Source organism: Ambystoma mexicanum, chromosome 1q, assembly GCF_040938575.1.
Source record: "Ambystoma mexicanum isolate Mex_15411 chromosome 1q, UKY_AmexF1_1, whole genome shotgun sequence".
Classification (NCBI taxonomy): domain Eukaryota; kingdom Metazoa; phylum Chordata; class Amphibia; order Caudata; family Ambystomatidae; genus Ambystoma; species Ambystoma mexicanum.
This window is the reverse complement of record NC_090922.1, coordinates 1147223164-1147239631: the sequence shown is the minus strand read 5'-3', so window position 1 is coordinate 1147239631 and position 16468 is coordinate 1147223164. Positions and strand designations below refer to the sequence as shown.

The 16468-nt window shown below is 41.8% G+C and overlaps 1 protein-coding gene across 1 annotated transcript in view; it reads left to right on the top strand.

Moving 5' to 3' along the window:
* The window catches only part of LOC138560969 (pancreatic alpha-amylase-like), a 200509-nt gene that overhangs the window by 42403 nt on the left and 141638 nt on the right, over positions 1–16468 (top strand). The window lies entirely within an intron of this gene.

Sequence of the window (16468 nt, the reverse complement as noted above, 5' to 3'; positions counted from 1 at the left end):
GAACCCAGAGTACAGGTCTGAATGGCACCTTCCCAATGTAACATACCTTGCCATCCACTGCAATGCAATTAAACCCAAATGAATAGTCTGCTGTTACTGCACTGTCACAAGTGAAGACTCAACCAAATCCCGGCCATTAGCTTCCAGCTTTGTCCCACTTTATTAGGCGGTCACTCTCAACTCGGGGAGTTCATTTCGCTCAAGGAAGGTGGCACGCACCCAAAGCGCTTGTACAGATTCAACTTTAGTGAGGCCTCCAACCTGTCTCGCACCACCCCCAGCAAATACCCTCTGAACCACCAATGAGCTAGGAACCAGGCTGCTGTATAGTAAGAATATATATTTATTTAAGGTTTGAGAAAGAACCATAAAGCAACCAAAATTTCAACCACCAACGCTGTGGCACTACACAATATCACAAATTTAAATGTATTGCACCAATTGACTAACATAGATTTAAAGGACTGTCCGCTGCTATAAGATACAAGTAAAAAATTGAAGTTTGCAGTCACAATTTACATCAGATTTCTTGCAAATTAACCAATAGGAAAAATACAAAACACACAGTGATTGCATAGCTTGGCACAATACTATTTCTCCCAGCAACTTCACCCTCAAGGCATCAATTAGATATGACCCCTCTGATTTGAAGGCAAGGTACAGGGAGTGGGAACATTGGAAAAATCGTTTTGGCTTTTTATTTTGGTAAAATGTAATGTTTTGGGATTCTGATTTGGGAGACACGGGAATACATGGGGAATTTCGTTTTGCACCACTCCTATAATGAAAATGCAAGGCTTTGGGATTCTGGTTTGGACTGAATGGGAACATTTGTTGTGCACAATTTGTATTCAAGGGGAATGCAACATGTGGGGATTTTTGTTTTGGGGACACTAGCACATTCAATTGAACAGCAGGGTTACCCAATTACATTACAGACTAGAGTCATTTACAGTGCACTGGGATAATCCTTTGTCAATTTTGACAAAAACATCACCCCGTGATAAATGGCCCTATAGGAATTCATTAAATTATACTTTTAGTTAATTGTGCTTAGGGTATACACGCTCCCCTCCGAGCCCCCCGTTCCCACTAATGAAGAGCACCCACCAATGCAAAGGTAAAGGTTAAACAGACAAATTTGTACACAATTCAAGGTAACTGGATAGGGTGTTCTTCTATAGATTATTCATTAAGTTAACTTTTCAGTTCAATATGGACAGGGTCTACCAAGTTTTGCCCTCCCTTCATCCACTAAGGGAAAGCTATTAAGGAAGGTAGCTACCCACACAATAGCTTTGGGATATATCTACTTACATGGGAGATCTCTGTTCTTAGCTCAGGCGGCTAGCCAGATCCTCTCTCAGGCAGGCAGCTCACACCTCAAACCTCTATCCACCAGCCAGGTTTCTCCAGCCACAGACCTCTCTCAGATAGGGCTCCCACGTTTCCAAGCAAAGTCCCTTGGTCTCCTTTTGTCCCTCCTTCTATGTAGCCCTTGGGTTAGCTTTGTTCCCCTGGCTTTGTTCCCCTGGCAAGGTGGTGCCCCGATGGATTAGGCTGCTCTCCTGATCTCCTGATCTTTCTCCCTAGTTGTTTTCTTGCAAGACCCTTCTTAGATTGGAAATTGCCAAGATATAGTGCTGATGACACCTACATATTGCCACAATACGTATTGGGTAGCTCTCTCCCTTCACGTCCCACCAAGACGCCCACTGGCTGCTGATAGGACCAGAAGATGGGAGTATGTGTTATGGAAGCTGATGGCGGAGAAAAAAGACCTCATTTCAAAATGACAGGTAGTTTTACACTTTTGGGTTCTGAAAATCTGCCACCTTGGCAACTACCTTAATGTTTCCGATAACTACATGAACCTATATATTTTTGAATTCTACATTTTATGGTGATTCGGAAAAATATTAATCATAGTTCGGCATGCCCTTCCTTGGAGGAGTTTCCATTTTTACCAATTTACTCCTGAGCCGAGATAGTCACAACTCTGACCCTTCATGATTCAAACCTTATTTACACATAGGACTAACATAAAGCTTCCTGTGTCACCCCACAGGTATATTACTGGATTGGATAGATTACACACAGGAACAGTATGCTCCAAGTCCCTGAAGAAGGATCTTAGGATGATCTGAAACGCATTGGCAGAACTCTAACAGAATATCTATGAGTGGAGCCTATTGGGATATTTTATCACTGAACATTGTACTCAATGTTTGTAACTGTGAACATTTGTGTGAAGAGATACAAACACAATTGAATATTGTATTACCAGAACTACTACTTTTTGGAATTATGTAATTTGGAATCTTGTTGATTTGAATTTGGAGAATTCCTACCTTTTGCTTTATGACATTTGCTTTCGAATTATATGTTTGAGAAAAACTGCATTGAGTTTAATACATTTATTTGTCCTACTGAATAATTGATGAGTTGTCATTGGGCTCTGCCTAATTCTCATTACGAATGCACATGTTCACTACAATGCGGTATAATTTTAGAAGTTATTGAACACTAATTGAATGATTGTAAGTTTTGAGAAATTGCTTAGGGAATCTTTCATATTCCGCAGGAGTGCTTATAGAGGTTACCTGCTGGCATACAACAGGTATTATTTTTGTTTACCTTCATAAGCCCCAAGTGGCCGTGGGACTCTTTGGCTCTTAGCACCTGAAATGTTTAGACAGATCTGATTGCTATGGATTCTACAGTGTGTTGACACGGACACTGAATCTTGTAAATTGGTAATAACTAGCAGTGTCCTCCTCACCCCATTTTTCTATTTCCATAACCTATCACCACACCACATTTCCATTCCCTCAGAATTATGAGAAGGCCGGAATCATAATTGTCATTATAACTCAAATTTTATCCATCACCCAAAATTCGTTTTTACATGGTCCCGACAGGCTTCTTATCCCCTTTAATTTGAACCCGGGACGATCTCAGTGGAATAAACAGTGCACCTTTTTATTCTAGAAAATGTATTCAATGTTAGTTAATGGCAAGGCACCACAAGTGTCCCTGAGTTTCACACCAGCCCCCACCATTTCTTAGGTTTCATTTTTCTCCTGTGAAATGATTAGGACATCTGGCTGGTCCATGCGATCATGCCATCCCCTCCTGGGCTTCAAAGGTTTTTTGTTCGAAGCTAATGCACAGTCAATAGGGAGACTTGACCTTAAGGTCACTTGTGCTGAAACCCAGACCTTCTTCTCCTAGAGGTCCTCTGCCAAAGGTCTTGAGGTCAAACTTTCAGATGCCTATACCTTCCAATTCAATGGGGGAAAAACAAGCTACGTACATAATTCTAAAAGAATAGCATTTTACATTGACATAATGTGTTTACCATGTAACATTTTGTATTACAGCTAGGCCTGCTGTTCATAAATACAATATTTATTCTACTATATTAGCACAGAGGTAGATTCATTATTAATCTTATGCACACAGATAGGCCACAATTGACATAGGAAACCAGTGTTCATTTATACAAAAACGAAATAGGCCTTTCTCTTTATATGCTGTGATTTTATAGGATGAAAATTGTCTCTTTATTCCTGATAAAACAATATGTCACTTGACTTTATTTCTTAAATGTCAGGCATCATTCATGTTTTTATCTTCCAAATGCGCCGTATTTCAAATGTAACTTTTCTTTCAACGTGCACAGCTGCGGTTTTAAATCTTTCAAAGGTGCCTTTTCCGAGTTCACATAAAGTCAGCATCTGCAGCACCACCTATTATTTCACATTCATTCAGCATATCCACCAGTTTCAAGCCCTCAGGTAGATTCCCCTTCACTTGTGCACCTGTCCATGTTAGTGGAGTTGACTAGGCCCATTTCTTTCCATTTCACTCGGCCTTATGTCGAAAACCACTGTTTTGTACTGGCTTTTATATTTCAATGGAACTCCACATTAGCCAGCTTCATTCTCACAATAGGGGCCTAACAGCGCCTCTCCATCTCTGTCACTGTGTGGCTATCTTTTCACCCCCCCAGTGAAAGAGCACAAATGACACCTCAATGTGTTTCGATCCATACATGGTTCACCACCCGGAGGACCAAGCGGCTGACCCCACAGTAAAATGCAGTTGGCCATACATTCCTGAAATGTATAGTGAGTAGCATACATACGATTGAGTAGAGCTTGCTACGATTTATACCTGTGACCTGCAGAACACACATACATACTAGCACCAAGCACTTAAACCGCTGAGCTATGTTACCTGCTATTTCTTCTTAAATGTGAATACCACCTCATTTGGAAAATGCATTGGCTCTGGTGATTACGTGTCTTGTTTATGTTCCTACTGCTTGTTAGTACTGTAATGATGTCAAGGCCCACTAGTACTAGTACACATAATAATAGAAGTGCAATATTTTCTTTTAAAATGGACGGGAGGGGACAGGAAAGTTGGTAGATATCCTGATGAATCTTTTTAACTGTAAAATGTATTACACTGCATTATGTTTCACAACTGGGAAGCTCAGCAAGTTAAAAGCTCATCTTTGACAAGTGCCAGCCTGCATGTTTCATGTTCATATTTCAGCAGGGCAGAATCAGTCCTTCACCATAATAAGGCTGATGCACCATGTACTATTACATTTTGTACTAATAGCACCTATTCTTACAGCACTTAAAGGCAGGAGGTATCAGGAGTCAATAGAACAAGCATACCCCCTTATTTCTCATTTTCATATCACAGAATATATCAGTACCACACCTGAATTGTTATAATACTTATTTTATATGAATAGTAGCATATATATCTGCTTATTAGTTTCAGTATAATGCAGAACACCAATTGTTACATACAGAAAAATGCAATTTATACAATGGACAAAAGCAAGTCTGCTTCCTTGCACATACATATATACAGTCACAAAGGTACAGTTTACTGTCGATATATAAACACGACAGGGGTCATATCATGTGAACAAATGTAATGGGTACAAATAATGAACAAACAGTTAGGTACAGTGAAATGTTTGTAGCACTGAAGTTAGAGAGAGATTGTCTACACCACAGTGTTTCGGCCTTTTGTGGGGGCTGTGTGAGCCATGTTCTTCTAGGGTCTTCGTCAGGACAGAGGGGACTGTGAGGTCTTGGTGTTTAGAGATTACTGTGAAAATGAATGGAGTACAGTGAGGGGATGCTAGTGAACATAATTTGCATGAAACGTGATTAAATCACTCTGTATCCCCCGAGGGAAAGGTGGACACGGCTTACCTGTGGGGAAGAAATGAAGCAACAGGCAAAAAGGAAGTGCGGCCAGAGACCTGCAGTGTCTCTTAATGCTGGTAGGGTCTCTTCGCATGAGGAAAAATATGGACGCCTATTGGAATAGAAAGGGAGGAATTAATGTATCTCTATTCTATTGGGCAGAATGGTATGTCTAGGTCATGAAGACATAACGCTTACCTTGTTCTAGGTAGCGTTGATGCGCGTGGGATAAGATCCGCGAATGGTAGTGGTCTCAGGCTGGGCCTTATGTAAATACCTGTAAAAAGTACACGCAGTAAAAATCTTCCTGCTATGGTTAGCAGAGTGGCCTTAAACTAGAGATGGCAGGAGATCGAGTTACCTGTGTTGCACCTGAAAAAGTGCCTGTGTCGAGCTAGAGGCGGGCGGCCGCTAGGCGTGGTGGCAGCGGCTCACCAGGTGTCCCGTAGTGAATCAGGGTATCGGGAGAGGTGTACATAAACAACTGGTTCTTGCTGCTCGAGCTGGCATTCTGCAATGATGCAATAATGTTGGCGTAAATTCAGAGCAGCCTCTGTACAAAGATTGAAAGAACCCAGGCACAGGTGGAGGTAGAATGTGTGGCTGTCTGTTATTTTATCTCCTTGTGATACTGTGTAAGTAATGGAATTCCAAAGAAACGTTTTGCAGCCTTTTTTGAGTGGATGGAATAAGTCTGCTTTTGCATCACAGTATGATCAAATAAAGGCTTTTGGTGTCAAAAATAACCTTTATTTAGTTTCCTTAAAACCAATTATTTTCCCTTTATCGTAACATTTTGTTAAGAAAAACTCTTAATCATTTTGCTTAAATGTTGCCGACTTACGCTTACCTTTCCAGTCGTTGCCATGCCATGTGTCAATAAGGCCTTCTCAAAAGGGACCTCCGATATTTCCCCAATGTATCATTCCTTTGCCATCATGAAGGTTCGTGGCACAATACGCGGCTCTAAATGAATTTGTGTGGATGGGAATAATGAAGCCCCGTGTGCCACAGGAATTAGATACGTGTGCACACAGTTGCTGTGGTGCACCAGGTACGCCTCTAAAATGCGTAAATGGGGATGGTGAAGCCCCATGTGGTCGACACCGGTGTTTGTATATGTGTGTGCACACCCTGGCCGTAGCAAACAACTTAAAGACAGTTAAAAGCACACAGCCCGGCTCTCAAAATGCATGGATGGAGCTATGCAGAGCTGCTATGAGTGGCAGAGTTAAAGTCTAGAGGGAGGCTCTACTGTGGGCTCATCATGATTATAACCTGAATGAGGCTGTTGTCATAGGTGTGGTCTATACTACTGTTGTATTTAGGGCCTGGGGAACCAGGGATCTCTCACCATATGTGCCGGGATTTCAGGAAAAAGGTAACGCCAAGGTGGTGTGGTATGTCCCAGTGATGTAAGACATGATACTACGATGGAAGGAAAACATCTGTGGGGTACATAAACAGTTGGGGCCATATGTCGAAGAAGGAGATTTTATAACATAGAATTTTATAAAAAGAATTTCCACTTCATTGATATGTTTAATCCAAAATGCACTGTATCTAATTTGTGGACCCATCTTTGTTCAAATCTCCCCCTCTCACAGTTGGTGTCAGTTTCTGTAAGATGAACCACCTAAGTTCTGTGTCCTTGTGGTTTTTTAAGATGAAATGGTCGACCAATGGTTTATCAGGAATCTTATTTCTGATGCAGGACCGATGCTCTGAGATACGCATCTTGATGGGTCTGATAGTCTTGCCTCCATAAAGTAGGCCGCAAGGGCATTCAATGATGTAAATCACACCTTTTGTGTCACAATTGGTATGTTCTCTCATGGTCCGCCTTGCATTTCAGTTTGTATAATTTTCTTCTTCCACATCCACCCTCAGCAATGAGGAAGGAGTGATCACCAGAGGACTCCCTGAAGACCAACTTGAGATCCTGAACCAAAAAAAGAAGAAAATCATACGAACTGAAATGCACAGAAAATTTATGCTTGAATATTTGAAAGCTGGCATTATTCCTGAAGGGCTACAGGTATGAAACATCCCAAGAGTCTTCACTGACAACTCGAAGTTCACAAAACACTTTAGTGGCGTAGGCAATAAGTGCAGCAGGGATTGGTTGATACTGGTAATAGACACCGCCGAGGAAGAATGTAAGAAACAAGGCACTGAACTATAAGATATTGAGAAGAAGTTTATGGAGGACAAATCAATTCAAGAAGCAAAAGAGAAACTGGAGAAACTTCAAATTGAAATTGAACAATTTTAAAACATCATCATAGACAGAAAAGTAGCAAAATTTAAGAAAGACTTACTGAACTACTCAGAGGAAAAAACATACTCCTATCTACGTAGAACCTACTACACTGACATACAACAAGAGCAAGGATATAATCGCAGAAATAGGGGAGTTACCTTTTCCGGAACCTTGTCAAGTTGGAGTGGGAGTGATCTGAGTTTAGCTGGACCATCAGGACCACTACAACCACCAGAGCCTACTTTTTCACAAAGGGGGACAGAGAGGGAGATCCAGGAGGAGACAAACACCCTCAGGCCAACAAATGTGCACACACCAATGGTACCAAAATGAGGGACCCCCAACAGGATACCAATCTTCAACTTATCAGAACGTCTGATATCCACAGCCAAACTAAGACTTCTAGAGAAAGGTTTGTCTTTTGTGCCAGCCACAAAAGGTCAATTTTTCTAAACTGAGCTGGAACTCAGAAGGTTCTTCAGGAACATTCGCCTCAAATATTTTTGGGAAATTCATTTATCAACAAATGAAGGACAAAGGAGTGAAGTCAGACCCACTAAACGAGAGAACTTCATCAGATTTAAACAGAAATCTTTGTTTTCTCCACCTCTGCACACCATCCCATGCAAGATCGAAGCTTTTGAAACAATAGTCACCAAAACGGTAATGGCCGGTTTTTTCCAAACAGAACCACTATCAAGACAATCTGGACCAAGAAGAAAGGACCACTTTGAAAACCCTACAAATTGACAAATCCATCACTATCAAACAGTCGGACAAAGGCGGCGGAAAAGTAGTTATGAACACTCGCAACTACTACGCTGAATGTCTACGTTTACTCAGCGACCAGAGCGCCTACAGTCCTTTGAACCATGATCCCCCTAAAGATCTACAAGATGAAATCAAAAGCTTGACACAACATGCATTCGAAGAAGGCTGGATTTGTGACGATGAGCGACTTTTCCTGAATAAAGCACACCCCATGTGCCTGCTTTTTACATCCTTCCCAAAATTCACAAGGAGCCAGGAAGCCTCCAGGGAGACCCATTGTTTCCACATGCGACTCATTACTCAAACCTCTCTCACTATACACAGATTTCTTTTTTAAACCATTTGTCGTCCGGATACCATCATACTTAAAGGACACTACCAGCACCATCCTCCTACTCAACAACGTTGAGTTAAGACAAAACAGCTTATTAGCCACCATGGATGTTGAGGCACTTTCCACGTCGATCCCACAAAAAGAGGGCCTGGAGGGAGTTCGACAACTCCTCAACCAAAGAAATGATACTACTTCGACCTCCCACTGAGTTTATTTTGGAATGTATCAGACTGGCCATGGCAGAAAACTTTTTCCTGTTTGGCAGCCAAATTTATAAACAAACAAAGCGGGTGAGTATGGGGACCACCTTCGCCCCAGACATTGCCAATCTGTTTATGGCACAAAAAGAAATGGAGAACATTTTCTCCAATGAGAATCCTCTTTTACCACACATAGACATGTGGAAACGATACATAGATGACGTGAAACGATACATAGATGACGTGATACTAATATGGAACGGAACACTGATGGAATTACTGTGCTTCCATGAGTGGATTAACCTATGCAACCCCCACATCAAGTTCACCATACAATGGGATCACCACCAAATTGATTTCCTAGATCTCCACATCTACCGGACTAGAAACAGCCTAAAGACAGAACTATACCGTAAACCTACGTATCACAACAGTTTGTTGCATTTCCAAAGTTACCACCCACATGGCCTAAAATATAATCTTCTGTACGGCCAATTTTTGCAGATCCCGAGAAATTGTACAGAGCCAAAAAAAAAATAAAAAACATGCTGAAGACCTGCAGACAAGACATACCGAAAGAGGATATCCCTGCAAAGCAATCAAAGATGCCAAGAAAAGAGCAGCTCATACTCCAAGAGATGTCTCCCTAGAAACCAGGCCTAAAAAAGAACTTGACAGGGTGGTATGCGTAACTACATATAGTTCTCTAAGTGATCTAATACAGAAGACCGTAAAGAAAAACTGGCACTTGGTGAAACACACAGGGTCACTGAACAAAGTTCTGTGTTTCGCCTTCAAGAAAAATAAAAATCTGAGAGAATCATTGGTGCATACCTTTTTGGAACTGGTTGTAGGTACCAACACATTGTGGAATCTTCCCCCAATTGTAGGACACTACAAATGTGGAAAATGCGTTGCGTGTGCCCTCACGATTCAGGAAAAAATCTTTGAATATAAAAATGTCAAGTAGACCATGAGAGAACATACCAATATTAACACAAAAGGAGTGATTTACATCATTAAATGCCCCTGCGGCCTACTTTATGTTCGGCCACACCTATGACGACGGCCTCATTAAGGTTATAATAATGATGAGCCCAGAGTAGAGCCCCCCCCGTCTAGACTTTTACTCTGCTACTCATAGCAGCTCTGCATAGCTCCATCCATGCATTTTGAGAGCCGGGCCGTGGGCTTTTAATTGTCTTTAAGTTGTTTGCTACGGCCAGGGTGTGCACACACATATACAAACACCGGTGTCAACCACATGGGGCTTCACCATCTACATTTATGCATTTTAGAGGCGTGCCTGGTGCACCACGGCAACTGTGTGCACACGTATCTAACTCCTGTGGCACACGGGGCTTCACTATTTTCATCCACGCAAATTCTTTTAGAGCCGCGAATTGTGCCACGCACCATTGCTATGGCAACGGTGTATACATATACATTTTATTCCATGACTTTTTTTGCTCAGAAGGTAAGGGGCAGCAGTCATTTTTGACTCCACAATCCGAGTGAGCAGATACACCTACTTACTCGCTGATCGCGTAGCACTTTCCAAGATGGCCGCCACTATTTATATAGCGGTTCCCATAGCAACGGCATCCGCATCGCCAGAACGCCAGCTCGAGCAGCAAGGACCGGTTGTGTATTTACACCTCTCCCGATACCTTGCTTGCTCTGATTCACTACGGGACACCTGATGAGCCACTGCCACCACGCCTAGCGCCCGCCCACCTCTGACTCGACACATGCAATTTTTCGGGTGCAACACAGGTAACTCGATCTCCTGCCATCTCTACTTTAAGGCCACTCTGCTAACCATAGCAGGAAGATTTTTACTGTGTGCACTTTTTACAAGTATTTACATAAGGCCGAGCCTGAGACCACTACCATTTGAGGATCTTATCCCGCACACGCACTAATTCCTCCCTTTCTATTCCAAAAGGCGTCCATATTTTTCCTCATGCGAAGAGACACTACCAGCATTAAGAGACACTGCAGGTCTCTGGACCCACTTCCTTTTCGTCTGCGGCTCCATTTCTTCCCCACAGGTAAGCTGTGTCCACCTTTCCCTCGGGGGACACTGGGTGATTTAATCACGTTTCACGCAAATTATGTTCTCTAGCATTCCCCTTACTGTACTCCATTCTTTTTCGCAGTAATCTCTGAACACCAAGACGTCACAGTCCCCTCTGTCCTGACGAATGCCCTAGAATAACATGGCTCATATAGCCCCCACAAAAGGCTGAAACACCGTGGTGTATACAATGGGCCTCATTACAAATAAGGCGGTCCGGAAATAACGGTGGCGGTAAACCCGCTGCCACCGTTGTTACCGAACCGCCTGATCCCGACTCTTGCAGGCGGAAGGTGATGTTCCCGCCAGGTCTGACCTGGTGGGTTTAACACCGCCCGCCTGCAGGCGGATGAGGAAACACCGGCAGCATTACGAGATGCTGCCAGTGTTTCCATAATCCCCATTCCCATTGAGTCCAATAGGACTCAATGGGAATGGGGATTAACACCATTCCGCCTCCGCGATTCCCGGGAAACCGGGGTTGTAATGCCCCCGTAATTCCGGGAATCACGGAGGCGGAATGGTAATACGAGTCCGGCGGTAACCAGGCGGTTTTACCGCCTCGGTTACTGCCGGACTCGTAATGAGGCCCAATATCTCTTTAACTTCAGTGCTACAAATGTTTCACTGTTCCTAACTGTTTGTTCATTATTTTTACCCATTACATTTGTTTACGTGATATGACCCCTGTCGTGTTTATATATCGACAGTAGAAACTGTACCTTTGTGACTGTATATATGTATGGGCAAGGAATTAGACTTGCTTTTGTCCATTGTATAAGTTGCATTTCTCTATGCGTAACAATTGGTATTCTGCATTATACTGAAACTAATAAGCAGGTATATATGCTACTATTCATATAAAATAAGTATTATAACAATTCAGGTGTGGTACTTATATATACTGTGATGTGAAAAAGATCAATAAGGGGATATGCTCGTTCTACTGACCCGTTCAACTGTTTTTGATGATCATATAGCCCTCCTGGGCAGAATAGGGTCACCACTAGGAGCCCTTGTTCATACACACGGTTTCACGAGTTAGACATGAAGGGCTATAGACAAAATATGATATAATACTAACTATTTTACTTGGATATAAGACAACCTAGGCCACAGTAACTTCAAAACGTGGAGTATTTGTGCATAAAATGATAGGCCTCAGAAAAATAAAACAAACAAGTTGATTCTAAATAAGTAGTTCTTCATCTGGTGCATCAACTTTGACTGGTTTATACAGACAAATACTACTCTTCAGTCTTGCCTTTGCGAATATGGCACATTAGAGAAAGTCAAACTTCACAGCGTGATTTCCAAAAATAAAGCAGGTTCTAAGAACCCACTTTATGTTTGTTTTCACACTGCCAGTGATGGCTAGTACATTTTTTAATTGGTGGGGAGTAAATAATTGCCACAAATTTGCAAGAGCTACCAAGCATAGCGAGGGATCCTGAACCAACCAAGGATGGTCCCGGGGTGGAGGATTCTCCTCCCGAGAATTTCTTTTATTAATAGGTTAAAATTGTATGTTGTAAGGCACACTGTTTGTGAACAATTGCTTAAAAACACAAACAGTATGCAATCCGTTTTATTGGGTAATTCATGCAAAAATCCAATTGATGCAAATCACCGCACAGGAGCATTTCCCAACATATTTTTATGATTCCTTCCCCCACAACATATGCCAATATAAAAATGATTTCCATTCTGCATTTGCCCATTCATTTGCATGCTGCCTGCACTTACATATGAAAGTATTGCAATATAAGAACATACTTATGTTGCGCATAATGCCAGCAATGATACTAGAAGAAAACATGTCTAGACGGGCTCTGCCAATATACACCAGTACCCGCACATAAAAACATACTACTTTCGGCTTTGCTGTTAAAAATGCCATGCCACAATAAGAAAATATGTTTCAACTGGCTGCTCCAGTACAGACACATAATAACACTTATCATGTTCACTTCATCATAGATGATCAGCAAAAAATGCCATGTCATATTAAGATATTAAAGATAGACTGACTCCACCAAAATGCCAATTTAGTCATGTAGTAACGATTATCATGCCTACTTTAGTATATATGGACCGTTAAAAATGTCATAAGAAATTGCAAGAATGATTGCTTCAAAATCCCAGTGTAGCCACAAAACACTTTTAGTCTTTTCCGTATCATGCTTTTAAACAGCTGCAACCTCTGGCGACCCCCAAATGACATCCGTGGGTTTCACATGAGCATGCATTTGGTTTCACGTAAAAGTAAATAGTTTCCCTTTAAGAAAGAAAGCAAACACTTTTTCCAATGTTTTAACTTTCTCTTTCTTGTGTTAAAACAGCATGATACAGCAACAAAAAAAAGTCCCCCCAGGGAGGAAGTGTCTAGTTGATAGAAATCTTTCCTGGAAATGGAATTGTTGTTTCCATGTCTGCTTTTGAAGACAGAATGTTCTGCACGGCATAAATACAAGTAGTTATTGATGGCACTTGTAGTATCATCAATACTTCATCCCGGCGTGAGAGCTCGTGGTGGAGTTCTCCAGTGAAGCACGTCACAATGCGAGACGTCGGATGGAGCGAGCGAGAGTGAACATTCAAATACAAACGATGCTCGGCAGCTAGTGGAGCCTGAAGCATACATCTAACGTTCCCATATTAATAGATATATATATACGCTGTAACTTAATAAAGCACATAAAGCCACTTACCTGTCACTTGCCGTTCCTGACACTTCACGTGGCGACGAGGATTCGGGCTCCACCGCCTCCTTATACCTGCGCGTCCCGTTTACAGTCTCTTTACAGCCTGAAGAACCGGGCCGCTCCGCTCTACTTCCCGAGCGTGGTAGTGGCCCACTACAGACCACAAGCCGCTCCGTTCCCATGAACGTAGTAGCAGCCACCGCGAAATTGCACTGCTGCCGAGCCAAGTAAGTGTAATTGTGTTTCCGGGTCTTTATTTTCTGCCGTAAATCTACCCGGACTGTCGTGTGTGCATACGAGAGACAAGTACCGTATAACACGGTATAGAGGGGCAAGTGCTACATTTCAGCACATTACATGTTATAAAGTGGCAAGAGAAATCAACACGACGCTCAGTGCATGTCAAGGAGAGCACGAATAATTAATTTTAGATGCAAACAGGATTCCAAGGGCATTACAGTAACGCACAACCATTACTGTGCACAATTTGAAGTCTCTAAAATAAAACAAACAAAGTATTTTCGTCATGGCTTTCAGTGGTGTTCCACCTCCCATATTTTTTTTAACAGATGTAGGGGAACCCTCGATACCCTGGAAAAGGTGGATCAAGGCATTCGAACACTATGCAGGAGTAGTGTGTGGCCAGAATTGTAGTGTAGAAAAGAGAAAATCTCTTTTGTTACACTGTCTAGGGCCAGCTGGCCAAGAAAAATTTGAGGATTTGCCAGACCTATCACCTGAAGAAAGTGCTGAGTTAAATGACTATGAATGTTCAGTAAAGAAAATGGGCAAGCATTATGAAAAGAAGATAAGCACTATCCTGGAACGGTACAAATTTGGGAAGAAAGTTCAAGAAGAGGGTGAAAGTGTTGAACAGTATATAACCAGTTTAAGGAAATTGGCCAGAACGTGCAAGTTCAATGCACAATTGGATGAGAGACTACGAGATCAATTCATGTTAGAGTGCAGAAGCAGCAAAGTGAGGGAAAAATTATGGGCTGAAGATGATCCACCCCTTGACATAGTTCTCAGGATAGCCAAAGAAGTAGAACATACCGAAAAATGTGTTCAAGAACTGGAAAGCAGAATGCAGTCTATGGAAATTAAACAAGAAATCCCAAAGAACATTAGTAATATGAATGTAAATAAAAGCAATGAATCTATAGCCCAGGTGATGGAAGTAAATGGCGGTAAGGATAAACCGGAAAAATATCGCAGGTCGTCATGGAATGAGAGCAGAAGAAGCAGGGGTGGACCCAGAGCATATGAAAAAAGGAGAAGTCCAAGAAGACAAAGAGCCAATACAAGAAGAAAGAATGATGGAAGATGTTTTAGATGTGACGGCACTGACCATTGGGCTGATAATCCGGAATGTCCAGCCTTAAAGATCATATGTGGCAAGTGCAAGGGCAAAGGACACTATGCCAAGTGTTGCAGAGCATCGAATACCTCTATGAACTGGATTGGCAGTGATAATTACAGTGATGCTGATGATGAAGAGTGCGTGTTTGTCATATCGGATGAAGAACATGAAGAAGAAATGGAGAGTCCCAAAGCCACAGTGTGCATAGATGGAGTAGATATGCGAATGATGGTGGATTCCGGTGCAAAATACACACTTATACCACAAGGTATGTGGGACAAAAGGAAACATGAATACTTACATGAACCAGATATTCGACCCAGAGCCTACGGGGGGATAAAAATAGATATCATCGGATGGTTTTGGGGCACGCTCAAGTTTAAAAACAGAAAAGCAAATGGGAAGATTTACATTACAAAAACTGGAAGAATTCCTTTGTTAAGCTGGACCCATCAAAGCAAACTTAAAGTGAAGTTGGATGCGAGTGCTGATGAATCAGTGATGAATATTGAGAGTGATATAGCAAAGAAGCAATTAACACGTAAAGAGATGGAAGGAGTGATGAAGAAAGTTTTCAAGAATGAGATTGGATGTTTACGTGGGTTTTCCCATAAAATTAAAATGAAATCAGGATGTGTTCCAGTGGCACAGAAAATGCGCAATGTTCCTCTTTCTATGAGAGAAGAAGTAAAGACAGAGATAAAGAATCTAAGTGAGCAAGGTATCATAGAAGCCATTGATGCTAGCGAATGGGTGTCCCCGTTAGTTGTCTTGAGGAAGAAATCTGGGAAATGAAGAATATGCGTCGACATGCGAGAATTGAATAAATGTGTAATTCCGGACAGACACCCACTTCCGAACATTCAAGAAATAGTTTCTACGATTGGTCCCTCGAAGCGATTCTCGACCCTTGATTTGACCTCAGCCTACCATCAAGTGAAATTACACAAAGAATCTAGATGTATGACGGCATTTATCACACCTGACGGCCTATATCAGTACAAGAGACTACCTTTTGGGCTTGTATCAGCTGCATCTGTCTTTCAGAAAATTATGCATAATTTATTCGAAGGAGAACATGGCATTATATGCTTCCAGGATGATATATTGATACATGCTGTTGACCAAAAGACACATGATGAAAAATTGCAATATGTGTACAAGAAACTATGTGAAGTTGGCATGACTTTGAGTAAGGAAAAATGCAAGATAAATTGTGATACAATTGAATATTTGGGACATACCATTTCGGCTGAGGGAGTAAGACCCAAGAAACAACTGTTGGATGCAATAGGGAATATGCCAAGGCCAAAGTCTAAGGAGGAAGTGCGTACTTTTATAGGCATGGCAGAGTATTACTCGAAATTCATGCGTAATTTTGCTATGCACACTGTTCCTCTCCGGGAAGTATTGAAGAAGAAAACGTTTACATGGAACACAGAATGTGAAGAAGAGTTCACATGGATAAAACGTGAATTGAACAAAGCTCCGTCGTTGAAGAATTTCATAAAT